At 34.0% G+C, this 17,170-nt stretch overlaps 1 long non-coding RNA gene across 1 annotated transcript in view; it reads right to left on the reverse strand.

Moving 5' to 3' along the window:
- The window catches only part of LOC126748236 (uncharacterized), a 32,270-nt gene extending 29,647 nt beyond the window's left edge, over positions 1-2,623 (reverse strand). The window contains exon 1 of the long non-coding RNA XR_007664672.1: positions 54-2,623. This is a non-coding gene — a long non-coding RNA (uncharacterized LOC126748236). The remainder of the gene's footprint in view (positions 1-53) is intronic.
- Positions 2,624-17,170: the final 14,547 nt, after the last annotated feature.

The following is a 17,170-nucleotide window of genomic DNA, read 5'->3' on the forward strand; positions in this document are numbered from 1 at the left end:
AAATATCATGAAAAGGACAAGAATTATATCCTTGAATATGCAGCTATATTTACGTAGGCAAATCCGGAAGGAGGGTTGGAACTTGGGTTCGGGAACATCTCTGTTTAGTAGACAAATTTAAAAACTCAGATATAGTTGAAACGAAGTTAGCTTTCGCAAACCGTCTTCTCACTTCCGACCACTCTTTTTGCACTGAGGATATAACCTTGTTGCATATCACTAGAGTCAAGAAATGCCCCATTTTGGTTTGTGTGAACGACATATTTAATTTTAAACCGGAAGTGATTTTCAGTAATATTAAATAGTAATTTTTATTTTTTGTGTCCAACACATCGTTTACCTTTCATCGAACCCTATTAGCCAAGTGGTATTGACCCTTTGTTTGAATGTATGGTTGATGAATTCTGGTCTTTATTATGTCAAATAATATCACATTTTTAATCTGATGTTGAAATTCACTCTGAAAAGTGGATTTCCACGAAACCTTGCCTCCACGAATTTCGTGTTCACTCAGATACATTGTATTACACTAACAACTACTAATTGTAAGATACTGTAATGATGAGAACCTGATCCAATATGCGGGAGATATGATATAGAGATAAACCAAGGCAAATATTATACTATGCGTTTATGGTAAATAATCTTATTAAATTTCACTTATGTTTTACACAGAAAATAAATTTAATCCCATACTTTATGCTGATATTCGGCATGAAGAAACCCATATAAGCGTCCTTAGACAAGTTTTATAGGTCGGCCGATTTAATATTTAGCTAAATCAAATACGCAAAACCTGCGTTTAGAGAAGAAACGAGGGCCGATAAAGGTAATGTTCTAATACTATATGTCTAATATTCCTACTAGTTAAGGGTTTATTAGAAAAAAATTCATTCATGACTAAAATCTAGGGCTCATTAAGGTTCATAAGCATGATATGCCTCTACGACCTGTGGTTTCTACAAGTAACTGTCCCACATATAAGTTACAAGTTGTAGCAGCCTATTTTTCTATGCCTATTTTCCCCTTATGCTTAACTCACCATATACAATAAAAAATTTCTTTGAACTTAAAGAAAAGAACTAAACTTAAAAAAAAGACTATTCAGACTTTCCGTTAATTTCTCTAGATATGGTTTCTCTCTTTACTAATACATCTATTGACTTAAAATAAATTAAATTAGAGAAAATTTACCACAAGCAGAGTGTATTCATTTTGAAAATACCACCCGTCATTTTACTTAAGGAAAATATAAACGAAATGGTTTAGAAAACCCACTTCGGTCGGATAAGTATTTAAACTGTATATCTTATCACCCTGATCGATATAAAATTACTGCTATCAGTAATTTTGTGGATAGAGCAGTCTTAATTTCTATGATTGTTTTATTAAAGATAATCTTGATTTAATTAAATCTACCCTTGTAAAAAACAGATTTCCTGAAAAACTTTCGGATTTTACGATAAAGAGATTTATTAAGAAATTAAAAAAATACAAATTCGATACATCGAACTAATCATATAACCAACAACAACATAGTTATGAATGGATAAGTGATCTACTTAAAATTGCCTTTTTCTTCATTCTTAGAAAATGGAAAAGTAATATTCTTAAACCACTTAATATTACAGCGGCTTGGTCTTCTTCTAACCAAGCCAACGTATTTTTTTGTAAAACTTTTTTGAAGTGACTTTCGCGGACGATTCCATCCCTTAAAAGCTCATTCACTCTGTCGGCGACTTGAGCGCGTACTTGGTAAGCCAAGCGACGAGGACTATAGACCACAGGAACATGATCGTAGTGATATGGTTGGGAGTTATGTCTCTAGAAGTATTTAGCAAGGTTTCTAAATGCAACTTTAAAGTATGGTCCAATCCAAGTTGCTGTATTTGTATCGTATTGAAACTACTAAAAGTTTAACTATAGAAGAGTCTGGTCGCTGATAATATAGTTCAATTCCATCCACACCCTTTTTAACACATATATAGGGCTGAAGAATAACATCAAGGACAATAATAATATCGATGCCACTATGAACAACTCTATCAGGAACAACAACAAAACAAATGTCAAATGCCATCGTTGGTAAAATAACAATTAAATCACAAGCACCTTCTTCTTCTTCCTCGCTACCATGGACTCGTGTCGTTCTTCGACAGCCGCCCAAGCCCGATCACAAGCACCTATACACGTTTGGCGAGTTGAATCTTACGGATTGAGTTTTAATGTATTAGACCTAATAGATAGGGAGTAGACAGAGAACGACTGCATTGGTAACCTGCCACCGATAGCAACGCCGCAATGTGAATTTAATTTCTTAATTAGTTAATTTAATTTCGGCTTGCTCGCAGTGATGTTTAGCAAGGGCGTGGAGATGGGTAGGTCGCCTCGAATCAAGTATTAGAATTTTACGCGCACACGAAAGATAAAAATTTATGTTGTTTTTTAACGTGCTCATAATCGCAAGTCAAAAAAACAACTTTAATATGCTCAAATCTTAAAAACCTTTGGTGAAAACTAAATACAATATTCTAAAATAAAATGAAAAATAACTCTTTAACAAAATAATAATTCTAATTAAAAGGATTATTTAATAAGGTGTTCAAATACACCTCCTTGTTGGGCTTCACAGTATCCCAACCTGTCGTAAGATTCTCTACGTACATTGGCTAACATTTCAGGTGTAATGGACCTAGAAATATTAATAATTCTAAGTCGCAATTCGTCCAAATTAACGGCTCTTTCATGTCGGTGTTGGTAAAGAATTTCCGTCAAATAGCCCTATAAGAAGTAGTCGCAAGGCGTCAGATCTGGAGATCGTGGAGGCCATGGTTATGGTACCTCTTATGGAAATAAGCCGTTCAGGAAAAGTGTTTGTTAAATAGTCCTGCACTTGTCTAGCGTTGTGAGCGGGGCATCCGTCTTGTTGAAACCAAATTTCCTCAAAATTAACATCCAAGTTTCGTACAGCGGGTATAATTTTTTGTTGCAATAAAAGTAAATATCTCTCAGAGTTTAAGGTACCATCAATAAAAAAAGGCCCTACAATGTGATTAGCTAAAATACCAGCCCAAACATTTACCTTTTGCGGGTATTGAGTTCGTAATGGTACACTCAAATGTAGATTTTCCCGAGACCAATATCTCACGATTGAAGAATTATATCGGCCTAGAAGAGAAAAAGATGACTCGTCTGTAAATAAAATATTACTTGTGAAGTCGTCATTTTGATCAATTTTTTCTCATAAGGTTTCACAAAACTCCAAGCGTTTTATTTGATCTTCTGGAAAAATTTCTTGAGTGTTTTTAATTTTATAGGCTTTGTACTTATTTCTTTTCAAAATATCACGCACTGTACGACTTGGAATATCAAGTTCTTCAGAAATTTGGGAGCTAGAACAAGGTTCACTTACTTCCACAAAAGCACACACCTTGACCTCCTTTTCAATCCTAGCGTCAGGTGTTCGACAAGGTTCCTGATCGCCACTAGAACATTTTGCACACCGATTTATACATCCCGACTGCTCAAACTTATGCCAGATATTATAAATTGTTTTAGCAGTAGGGACTTGCTGATCAGGATATGCAAATATAAAACGGCCGAAAACTTCTTCTGCACTATCCGCATGACAATACGGTGAAAACCGTTTTTATTTTATTACTGTATCCGTCTTCGTTCCAAGGTTGAAATAAATTGTAAACATGATCGGCTAACACGTACATAGGTATGCGAGGAATTGCAACCGAACTTTAACCGGACTGATAAGCGCAACGACGACGCGATAGCCGCCCAGGGTGGAGCCAAGTTTGTTCTCTCTCTACTCCGTCTCCTTCCTACACATTACGCAAAAATCATATTCGAAATTTTTCAACCGCCGAACGTGTATAGCAAAAACAACGTGATTCTCAAATCCAGCATACGAGCCTACACTGCTTAATAAATCGACTGTTTTATTAAGCAAACATCGGCACCACCAATCAGGAGCGCTATTATTACATAATAGTGTGGCTATCGGTGTTTCGACAACTTGGCGTCATTTTTTTAAGACAAGGGCTTTTTGTTTCCCATTTTTGTACCAGCAATTTTCCTCAATGTGGCCAATTTTTTTTGCAATGGGTGCATGTTGGAATTTTAGTAGTTTTCTGAAACTTTTGTAAAATTTCGTCTTGCTTGGATGTTATTTTGCAATTATATTGTTGATGCCCCGTTTGGCCAGATTTAAAACATGTACCTCTAAATTCTGCAGATTGACAAGGTCTTATTTCGGCGGTAGGCTCTCTCACACGGCGCTCATTTCGACGAGAACCAAATAAACCCACGACAACTTTTTTTTACGGCGATCATCACCTCAAACTCACCAAATAGCTTCAAAAGCTCCCGTTCGCACCTTGGTTTTTGAATTCTAATTGCAGAACGTATTTCGCTATGAGCACGTTTAGGCCATATTCAACCATACTGAGTACGGTATCCCATGGCAGTTGGTCAGAAAATCTACGAATGCTTCTTAACTTCTGGTTTTCATCATCACAGAGGGACTCACAGTCATTGCTACGGAGTGTAGCTGCCATAAAAGCACGAACACCAACTGTTTCGTTATCAGGAAATTCAATAACAAAATCCTCGCAAAAATGTTCTCAGGCTCTGCTAAAAGGCCTTCAATCACAATAAACGCCATAGCCTCGATGACGTAATGCGTCGCCAGGTTTCGCTATCATTAAAATATCGCTTACCTGAAATTCCTGCTTAAGCTTCGTGCGGTCATGTAACCACTTTTTTATTGGGTAAGCACTTTTATCGGGGTCAAAGCTAGAAATTTGAAATGAGGAATCACGCCGGATCTGACGACAGGAGACCGCGCTCTTTCGTCATCGACTTTGCAAACATCGCCATCTTGAACTGATGTGCCAACTCAGCAAGTTGTTGTTGTTGGGCGATAACCAAATTAATTAAAGTTTCTTGCCACTGCATATTTGGACGTTTTGGGCCTGATGAACATAGTTCATCTTCAAAACTATCACTATCATCCTTCCTAAACAAAGGTTTACAACTTTCACTAAAACCTTCTTCCATTTTAAAACTGCTTCGTTCGCACTTAGTTTTTGAATTCAAAATTTATCATTTATATTAAGCTGACTCATTAAATATTTTTTTTTTAATTGGTCATCATCAAAACGTGCAAACCCAGCTTGCTGACGGTTTTAAACCGTATGAAGATTTATTTATCTTACAGACTTGCTTCTGTTTATGAAACCTTCGGGTATACGTATATACTTTTCTTGATTTAATATGTCGTTTAGATAAGATGTTTTCACGTTCATTTGATGTAACAATAAATTATGGTGATTAGCTAGAATTATAAGTAGTCAAAAAGTCAGTCAAGAATCGATCCACTGGGCAAAAGTTTAATCATAATCTAATAAATATTGTTGACTAAAACTTTAGGATACTAATCTTGCTTTATCTCCCTGTGCATTTTTATTGATATCGTTTTTCAATGTTGAATATCCACTTACAATTATCTTTTATATTTTTATTTACAGGTTTATCTACTAACGACCATGTATTGTTTATTAATAAAGAATTTATGTATTTATTAATAAACAATAATAAATAAATTCTTTGGGTATGGAGTTTGTACACTGTTTATTAAGTTCTAGTCGCAATGTTTTAACACCTTTAAGTAATGGTATTAACGTTTCGAAGTTTGTTTTATCAAAAATAACGTCACGTGCAATAATTTTATTTTTTTTTGAGTATCCAATGGTTATCACCACTTGACGACAAGAACCAGGCAAAATCTTTAAAACCATTAGGAACCCATAAATAAGATGACTATTTCTTTGGGTATCGGGTTACCCAAATGGATCTAGGGCAACTTAAACCCAAATGAGGGACACTTGGGTTTTGGCCTGAAAAGGGTGCACTTGTCGGATACAGAACCCTATTTTAGCTTAACTTAGTCGTTTGCGTTTATATTAATATTTTTATTCTTTTATTCTCTTCTGTCTTAATCTGATTTCATTGTAATAAAATCCGTGTGTTATTTAGAAATCGTTTTAATTATTTTTGAGTTTTACACAATATTTCATAACAATTTGGTTGATAGCCAACCAAATGTTTGCCATCTATGTTTATTAAGAACACCTCAACTAAATATAATATCATACGTTTATTTTCTCCTTTTTGTATGGGATATAGAGGGTATAGGTCAATACCGCTAAAATATAAACGGTAAACATTGTGGTCGTAAAAATCATTTAATCAGTGACTGTTATTTTCACGAGAAAAATTAGGAAAAAGGATTTTGCCCGTACTTTTTAAATAATTCGTACTGAACCAGACTGTGAAAAGGGTTTTGCTTTCATGATAAGGAGTCTGACTCTACTAGCAAATAAATCAGCCACAAATTTATATTAGACTCCGGTGCTACGGATCATATAGTGAGCCAGGCAAATTTGCAAGCGTTGCAAAAGTAGATGTCTCAATTACAGCTACGCTTAAATCCAAGATAGGATTTATAAAGGTATGACTGGACTACTGAAGAATGTGCTGTATGGTGCAGAGATACATTGCGTCGTATGACGGTTATTTTTAATGCAAATTGTTCTATGAGTATCATAAAAAACAGTTAAATATAATAATTTTACGAAACAATTTCATAACCGTTACTATCAAGATTCTTAAACCATTAAAAATTCAAGTAAATGTTGCACCTAAAAGGGCATTAAATAATTATAAACTTTGGCATCCATGTTTAGGTCATATCAGCAAGAAGGACAATTTTTAACAATTAGAAAATATTGACGTTTTAAATGATAACAAATCATTAAATAATATTCAACCTTTACATGATAAAATTTCTGAAGCTTCTATTTATAAACAAAAACCACTACAAAGTTTCATATTTATTAATACGTAAATTTAAAGTTTTCAAAATGTTTCAAGATTTTGTATTGACTAGTGAAGCACATTTTAATTTAAAAGTATCAAATATATATGGTGATAATGGACGAGAATATCTTTTCAATTCATTATATTTATTGTGTTCAAAAGAGATTAGTTCAATTCCGTTTTAAGACAGTTGATAAATTCACCGCCCTTCTCACTAGGCGAGTGAGTGATGTTTTCAACAGTTTGTCGGCTGAGATCTGAATTCAGAAGTTTATTGTATTGTGCAGAAATGGAGGCCAAAAAGAAGTTTAGACGAGTGAGTCGTGCCGCTTTTACTTAAGTGCGAGAGAAGATGTTAAGTGAAAGGCTCATTAATATTAGAAAAAGTTAAATCGATAAAGATTATAGGCGAAAAATATAAAACACCTTACCATAGGGATCGTTCGAGGTCTCGAACTCTAGTTCGAGTAGACCTCGATAGTAGATCTACGAGAAAACGGACAATAAAGCATTTAAGAAAATTAAAAAGACGTACGTCAGCGTCGGATATTCGTGCGGAAGACGAATTTTTAGTGCCGATTTTTGACTTAAATCGGGATGATGAACGGATGATGATTGTCGATCAATGGTTGAACAAGGTTGATAGTTTGGCGGAACGCTTTTAGTGGGATGACGACATTATTCTTCGGCTAATTTCTGGAGGATTTCTAGGCAATGCTCGTCAGTAGTATGACGAAAATGTAGAGTATGACTCTGATTGGACTGAGACTAAAACATCAATGAGCTTGCATTTCCGTCAGTCTGTTTCATTTTGTAAGCTATTGAAAGACGCTGCTAATTATGAGACGAGGCCAGGGCAAAATTTGGGGGACTATGATTTTAAGAAAATGTGTAAATTAAAGGCGCTTAATATAACTATACTTGACGCTTATTTGATTGATGCGGTTATATACCTCGAACTGTGAGGGCCGCACAATATGAGGATGCAAACTTACTTTATGCTTACTTAGATATCGTGGGTGATGTGCTTAAAGACATAAAAAGTTTTAATGCAGATCAAGTAAGATTTAGGTCTTCAACTTGGACGGGTTCGAATCGAAATAATTTAAATTATAAAGAGGTTTCCAAGGCATCGGGATCTTATATATCAAAATGCTTCAAATGTGGAATCCCAAAGCACATTTCAACTAGTTGCAGAAAACCACGTCTCGAATGTAGCCATTGCAAAAGACTGGGTTATATCAAAGAAAAGTGCTTTTTTAAAGAAAAAGTTATACATCAGGTTGAGTTAGAAGCAAAGGAGATTTATTCTAATATCTTTTTACAGCATAATCAAATTTTTCGGAAAAAAATTTATTTGTTTAATTGGCTCTGGCAGTTTAAATACACTCCTAAAACAATCCCTCGTTGAAATATTTGAACTACAATACAGTAACTCGAGGCTACAGTTCTGAATGAAGTTCAAGGTGAAATAGAGAGACTAGATCTAGATTCAAATTCAAATTCAAATTTATTAATCATTTTGGTTATATTATAAACAAAATTTTATTTTTTTTTTTTAACTTAATTATATTTAATAATAATAGTTAACAGTCATTGTTTTTAACATACACCTAGATGTTGTAACGTCTGTTTGTGTATGCTGAGAAATCACAAAATTTTAGTAATAATATAAAATATAACTAACCATAACCATATCCAACAACTAAACAAAAATTCTCCAATAAAGTTTCCCTTCCCAAAACTATTTAAAAAAATTAAATTTATCTATATTTGAATAAAAAAATTTTCTACAGACCTTACTAAAGTTTTTAATATTATTTATATTTTTTAAGCTGTTTGATAAGATGTTATACAATTTCGGGGACAAGTATCCTAAAAATCGTTGCCCTATAGTTTTTTTTATGTTTGGTATTTTTAGGTGCTTATATTATTTCGGGTTGTGTAGGAATGACTAACATAATTCTTGATTTTTTCTGATTTATGTGTATAAATGCATGTTGACAATATGTAAATTGAGCGTATATTAAAAATTTCTTCAGAATATAATTGTTGTATAGGAAATCTTTTTTGTTTTTTGTATATAACTTTTAAAATAAAGTTTTGTACTACATTAAGTTGTTTTAAACAATTCTTGTATAGACCTCCCCAGACAATCACCCCATACCTTAACAAGGACTCAACCAAGGATTTATAAATTAAAATTAGTAGTTTTTCATTTAAGATATTTCTCAAAATGTGAAATCGATAAATAAGTTTACGCATGTTTTGTGTTAATTTTAGAATGTGTTGGTCCCATTTTAAATGTTTATCCACAATGATACCCAGATATTTAGTAAATGAAACTTCCTTGATATCAATTAATTCAAGTTTAATTTGTTGAAAGCTGGGGCGATTAGCAGCTGTTATAGAAAATGCAATATAGTTTGTTTTTTGACTATTGAGACTTAATTTAAAAGAATCCAGCCAGTTCTTGACTGTTGCTAGACCAAGTTCTGCAGTTTTTTTTTGTGTCTCCCCAAGAAATTCCGTGAAACACCGCAACCGTGTCATCTGCATATGATATCAGTGACCCGTCATGAATTTTAAGATTGGTAAGAGCGTTAATATAAGTTATAAAAAGTATAGGTCGAATAACTGTTCCCTGTGGAATTCCAATTTTTGTATAAGATGGTTCACTAATCTTATTATTTATTTTTAAAGACTGTTTTCTGTCCCCCAAGTAACTTTCAAAGACCCTTGACACTGGATGAAGATGAGCTTAGATGAGCTTAGATATAAGATTCCATATCACATAACGGCAGCATCAGAGAAAGCAAAAAGAACGCTACGATAGAACTCGACGAGATGCTACCAAGTGACCTAGCAAGGGTATTAATAACAAGTATACTCACAACTGGTGCTAGTCATAAGCTTCATCCTAAATACAAAGGCCCTTTTCACATCATCAACATATTATTTAATGATAGATATGAATTTGAAGATTTACGAGAAGGATTTAAAAGTAGAAAGACTGTTGTAGCTGTAGACCATTTTAAGAAATGGACAGGCATCCAAAATGAAGAGGAGTGAGTGACAAACGTTACCTATGAGAGAACGTCGCTTGAATTTTATTTTTCTTTTAGTATTACTATGGTCATCGTTGCATATAAGCTTTTAGTGTTCTATAATCAAACGTTTCTTACTTTTATTTGTTTAGTGTTATTATTATATCCAATGTTGCGTATGAGCAAACGTTGGTTGTTTTAGATATTTTTTTCTCTGCAGTTATTTTAACCATTAAAATTGGTTTTGTAAGACACCATAAATTTAGGTCTTAATTATAACTTAGGTCTGAGGACAGACCAATGGTCTGGATCGCCGATGAGCAGAATCTCATAAAAAGCTAGAGAGCTAAGGACAGCTCAAGGTTTTAACGAAAATTAAATTAATCTAAGCCCGGAGGATGTTTGCCAACTAGTAGCCAAATTTAAGGAAACTGGTTCTGTCACAAATAAAAAGAGAAATCAACCGAAATTAGTCGACAAAACAACGCAAATTGAAATTTTGGGTCAGTTTGCAAAGAATTCCACTTTAAACTACTGTAGCCACTGGATTATCTCGTGAATTAATAAATATATCAAAAAAAAGGTTTATTATTATTTAATTATTTATTAAATTTCATAATAGCCACCTAGATCGCTGGACCCAATACCACTTGACTTCTCTTTATGAGGTAACCTAAAACTGTGGTTTTTAAAACGCAACCTGAGTTACTAGAGCAACTCCAACATAAAATTTTATTGTTCATGAATGCCGTGCTATATCCAGAGATACATTTGTAAATATACGTGAAGAATTTGAAAATATAATTTTTTATTGTGTTCAAAAAAAATGGAAATCATTTTTAATATTTAATTAAATAATAATAAAAAATTTAAAAATAGTGTTTTTATTTATTGTTTTCTTTGATGAACAGAGAAGATTTTTCTGAAATGTGGTTTTCTATGGTATCATTGGAAAGCATTTTTTAAGAGCCTTAAGATTATGGTATCACTCGACCCCCCTTTCTATTTACGATTTTAGGGATGTATCTTAACCTCTCCAAGGGGTTGCAGATAAAGGTAAGATAATATGCTGTGTCATTGTAGACGTGAAAGTATATCATCATAGATTTTACATATTAAATCGTAGAACATTCGTATTCTCATAGATCTTAACATATTTTATCGCTTGCCATTAGCTCACATATTTTTTATTTTAACTATTAAGCATTCACCTAAAAATGTTATTGTAAGGAATCGGAGAATCCTCCAGGCCACACACGAAGCACATCTTTGGCAACAATACATTTAGGGCAGGTTTTTAATTTCGAATCTCTCTAAACAGTTTACTTGAACACCTTAAATGATTAAAATTAGCACAAAAACCGCGATTTAACTTAACTGATAAGTGATTGACCTGTGACAAAGATGACGGTAGGTCGCAGCGCTTATAAAAACACTTGTTACCATAATGAACACGTTTTTCACAATAAAAGAAAATAACCAGAGCTTTATTGGCGTCCCGTAAGCCCTTCTCTAGTAACTCCGAAATCCGACATTTAAGCATTACGAATTGCCTTCTTCTTCTTTGCAGTTGTGGCGCCTCAAGAGACCGTCTTTCAAACTTAGAGAAATCCATTATGATTTGACATTGGGAGAAAACTTGACGACTTTTTCCTCTTATCTTCCTTTAACCCTTTCTTTATCCAGATTCGGACCACCTGGATATTGGGATCCTCCTTTTGGCCTTTTATAAGATCTTCATTTTGCCAAGTATCATTGACGATGAGGGTTCTCAAGGGTTCTCTGCGCGCTAAAAAACCTTGAACTCCTTTACATAGGATCTTCTTGCTACAGCTTGCTAAAGACAGGTCGACAATTGTTTCTTTGCATTGACTTTCCTTAATTTGACGGGAGTGGAACCAAGGTCTAGTATTTTACGTGGCCTGCTTTGTCACGTTTCCAACACTCCAACTTCTGATCCTGGCGGCTTCCTCCAATTGCCTCCCTAATCATGCATTACTTGACGGATTCCTCAAAGTCGTCCTCGGTTGGAATCACTTGCCGAACACGAGCCTGACCCTTGTTCGTGTTCTTAGCAGCTTCAAATTCCGGGGACCGTTATAGTGTATCTACTAGGTTCCTACACGTGCTAGTAGTAAGTACTGCCTTATTTTACTATCGCAAAGTGAATGCAGCAATGCTTGTACTGCTAAACGTTCCATAATTCTTTCAGGGACAGCTGAATATGCCAGTAGAACCAAACATGCAATATCAGCTTCAAATTCTTGCAAGGACTCCTCCGATTTTTGGCACCGATTTTTAGTTGCCTGTGGTAGACACAGAAAGTGGTATGATATGAGCATAAAATAAAATTAAAAAATAGGCAGTGCAAACCTTATAAATCAATTTACTAAATGATTCATGTGAAAAATAGACGAAAAAATGTTTAAATAAATATGTATTGTAGTGTAAAGCCAGCAGTATCAGCATTATTAAAATTTGTGGAGAGAACTGATCAGAAGAAATTCTATAGCTCAAAGTCTTAATAAGATTTACATTGCATATCGCTCTCCATGTTTTTCTTGTAATTGGAACTGAAGTAAATTAAAAAAATCTTTTAATATTATGTTTCTCAGAACCATTTAAAAATACATACTCTTACATCAAGGAAATTTTCAGGAAAATTTTAATCCATTTTTAATTGTGGAATAGAAAATGAGAGGCCAGATATTTTGTAATAGGTATTTACAATAATCAAGTGAAAAATGAAATACTGGAAAAGTAAAACTTTATTGAAATCAGCTGAATTTGATTTTATTAAAGACTAAAGATTGACAATACAAAAACATAATAGTAATAAATAAAATCAGATTTTCTTACCAGAAACCTGGAATTGCTTGCTGCAAATCAATTAAAATATTGAAAGAGAACTTTTTAGAAAAAAGTCATGAATTTAAAATAACATCCTTATAACAAATAGCAAACTCAACCCACGCTTGCATTCATTGAAATGAAAAACAAACTCAAATGGTATGATAATAACAAATGATGTTCTATCCGTCAATTTCAATTGTTCTACCAGCTCCCTGTCAATTTTGCCAAGCAAGATGGCCGACATACGATTGCGATTTTCACCATACATGCTTCATACATGTGTTTGTCACTCTGAACATTTTCAGTGTGGCCAACAAAAAATATATTAAAAAATGTTAATGATGTTGACGTTTTACGTGTGAGTATTGCGGATTGCCTAGTTTTTGGCGATTCTTTATCTCATCTGCAACAGGCGATATAGCTTCGTCCTTATTTAATACGTGGATAATGTATCACCAGCCTTATTTAAAGGTATTTGGTTCACTCACACTCAAAACCAAATTATTGTGAATTGTCTGTCTGTGTCTATGATAGAATAATATATAAAGTTGTTTATTTTTACTATACACGTTCGGCGGTTGAAAAATTTCGAATATGATTTTTGCGTAATGTGTAAGAAGGAGACGGAGTAGAGCGAGAACAAACTTGGCTCCACCCTGGGCGGCTATCGCGTCGTCGTTGCGCTTATCAGTCCGGTTAAAGTTCGGTTGCAATTCCTCGCATACCTATGTACGTGTTAGCCGATCATGTTTACGATTTATTTCAACCTTTGGTACGAAGACGGATATAGTATGGCAGACGGATCTGAAACACTTCGGCCTGAGGTAAGGGGAATGCAGTTGTGGAGACAACATGGCCGACTTCATTCATAAAATAGACAGTGGCGTGTGGTATTATGTGAAACTATTTAAATTCGATTTAAGGATGATAATTTTAAAATTTATCAAAATAAATATTTCCTAATTAATTATTCATTTGTATGTTTTATGGTTTTAGAAATAAGTTCTGTTTTTTTGGTATACAGGGTGTCCCACAATCAACGTCACAGGCTATAACTTTTTTATTTTTAACTATAAAAATTTAAAAAAAAAATTAATAGCTATAGGACCACTACCCAAAATTACTTAAAAAAACTACCCCCAACAAATACATCCCCCAAAAATGAATTTGTCGGGGGTAGTTTTTTTAAGTAATTTTGGGTAGTGATCCTATAGCTATTAAAAATATATTTAAAAAAAAATATACTTAAAAATAAAAAAGTTATAGCCTGTGACGTTGATTGTGGAACACCCTGTATACAGGGTCGCACGCAAATATCTCTGTTGCTAAGCCGAATTTAAAAACAAAGTTTAAACAAAAGTTGCTAAGGTCACAGGGGGCCACGTCACTGCAATAGTACGTATGATACGGTATCAATCGATACCCCTTCCTATTTAAGATTTTGGGGTTGACAGTCATCCCCGCAGGGGGGTTAGAGTTAAGGGATTGAAAATACCAAATAAATTTGTTCGCCTGAAGTCAAAAAACGATCATCAAAATTTTTTTTTTAAAGAAAATATCTGAAGTGACTGGGGTGAAAAGTTTTCATTAGCTCACCGTGTATGTACATATATGTAGGTACATTTATATATTTAAAATTTAAAATTTATCAGTTCAAAAGGCTTAATTAAGTTGTTATAGCTACCTTTCTTGATTAAGCAGGCGATTATATCTCTTTTTAAAGAGGATTTTGTTGGGGTTTTATCGTCCTGCACTGAATGATAAGGAGCATTGTCTAATACTATTACCGAATTGGCAGGTATATTTGGGAGAAGTTTTTCCGTGAGCCATCTAGTAAAATTTTCCCTATTCATTTGGCCATGGTAATCACATGTGGCCAATCCGGCTTTAAATATTAAACAGACATTGTCCACAAAACCCTTGTCAGAACCTGCATGCACAATTATTAGCCGACCTAAAATACCATTTAAAATAAATATATTTCTCAAATTTAACGGGTCGTGAAAAAATATATGACTGTAACTTATACACACTGTTTTGTATTGTATGCTTACCCGTTGAACTAATATTTTTTAAAACACCAGTAACCGTATCGCTCTGCCAACATTTCTTGAACGTCAAATCGTTATCCACCCAAGTTTCGTCCAAGTAAATAATGTTTCGGCCTTCTTCATAATATTTTCGTATTTCGCGAAGATATTTGTATCTCCAGGAAAGAATATTGGGCCTCTCCATTAAGATTTTCCTCTTATTTTGACACTTACGCCAAAAAAAACTTCCTAGTTGTCGGAACCAATTTATATTCCAGGTAAAATCTGGTGATACAATGCCTAACTATTTGAAAATGAAAACTGTCATCTTTTTCGACGACAGTTTTCCGCGGCCGTTTTTTCCCTGGACTGGATAACATTTCATCAGGGTTATTTTGTCGCCTTTCTTCATCTTCCTTGTGAATATTTCTCACAGATGATACGGAGACACGGGTATAAAGGGAAACGCGATCAAGCTTACGCTTAAGAGGCAATTTCATCGAATTATTTGCAGCTTCTTCATCGCAAATCCTAATAACAACATTTTAAATGTATAGTTGGTATACAGAAAGCAATAAAATATAATATAAACTACTGTTTTTTTAAGAGGCACAATGTATTTCACTTTTTTTTAAATAAATTATTATAACTTACCTGTAAACGTTTGCTATCACTTCCCTCGTTTGACGATGAGGGACCTTACCCTCAGTGAATTTATTCATTATAATAAATGTTATTATTCGTATATATGTAGACAATAATAAAACAAACTAAAAAATTAAATATTAGGTATTTTATGTAAGTAATAAAACAGTGAAACTCCAAACCTACGAAAATTACACTACCTACTTATAGGTATACACAACACTTATATCAGTTTTTTTTAATTAATAGCCACAAATAAAACAAAGTAATAAATAACATATAAAATAAACGGAATCCAAAAATCAACGATAAAACCTACGCCACTGTCCACCCTTCAACAGTAATCAATGTTTTGAAACGGCAGCAAGCATTGTAAACAGGTGACAAAGACGCTGTCCAATGAACTGTCGAAATAATTCATAACAAAAACACGTGCGGCGAGGGAAACCAATCACAAGCGTTCAGGTTTATAATGGCTGACCCCTATTATACAAGTAGTAGAGGAGTAGAAGTAGGAATGTAGAGGTGGAACGTAATGTTGCCAGATTTACTAAACATGATCCATTTTTTGGACAAACATTTAATTGTACCATATTTAATATTAAAACAATTGCGTATTAAAGCCAAAATGGAATAACTATTTAGATTACAATTCTTACATTCTTAACATTTTACCCTCTATATCTTGTGATTGTAAAAAATCTTATATTGCATATTATTAGAAAGTAAGTCCCGCACAATTACGTTTTGAGGTTAAACGTGGCAACGTCAAATATTTTGGCCCACATTCTTGCCGCTGTTTCAGATCCACTTGCCAGACTATATAGTAATAAAATAAAAATGGTTTTCACTGTCGATCAAAAGATTAATATCATTAAATGGTATTGTCATGCGGATAGTGCAGAAAAAGTTATTGGCCGTTTTATATTTGCATATCCTGATCAGCAAGTTCCTACTGCTAAAACAATTTATAATATCTGGCATAAGTTTGAGCAGTCGGGATGTGTAAATTGGTGTGCAAAATATTCTAGTAGCGATCAGGAACCTCGTCGAACCTACACTACCGAGTCCTACCTGACGCTAGGATTGAAAAGGAGGTCAAGGTGTGTGCTTTTGTGGAAGTAAGTGAACCTTGTTCTAGCTCCCAAATTTCTGAAGACCTTGATATTCCAAGTCGTACAGTGCGTGATGTTTTGAAAAGAAATAAGTACAAAGCCTATAAAATTAAAAACACTCAAGAAATTTTCCCAGAAGATCAAATAAAACGCTTGGAGCTTTGTGAAACCTTAAGAGAAAAAATTGATCAAAATGACGACTTCACAAGTAAAATTTTATTTACAGACGCGTCATCTTTTTCTCTTCTAGGTCGACATAATTCTTCAGTCGTGAGATATTGGTCTCGGGAAAATCTACATTTGAGTGTACCATTACGAACTCAATACCCGCAAAAGGTAAATGTTTGGGCTGGTATTTTAGCCAATCACATTGTAGGGCCTTTTTTTATTGATGGTACCTTAAACTCTGAGAGATATTTACTTTTATTGCAACAAAATATTATACCCGCTGTACGAAACTTGGATGTTAATTTTGAGGAAATTTGGTTTCAACAAGACGGATGTCCCGCTCACAATGCTAGACAAGTGCAGGACTATTTAACAAACACTTTTCCTGAACGGCTTATTTCCACAAGAGGTACTATACCAT

Source organism: Anthonomus grandis, chromosome 22, assembly GCF_022605725.1.
Source record: "Anthonomus grandis grandis chromosome 22, icAntGran1.3, whole genome shotgun sequence".
In the NCBI taxonomy this organism is placed as follows: Eukaryota; Metazoa; Arthropoda; class Insecta; order Coleoptera; family Curculionidae; genus Anthonomus; species Anthonomus grandis.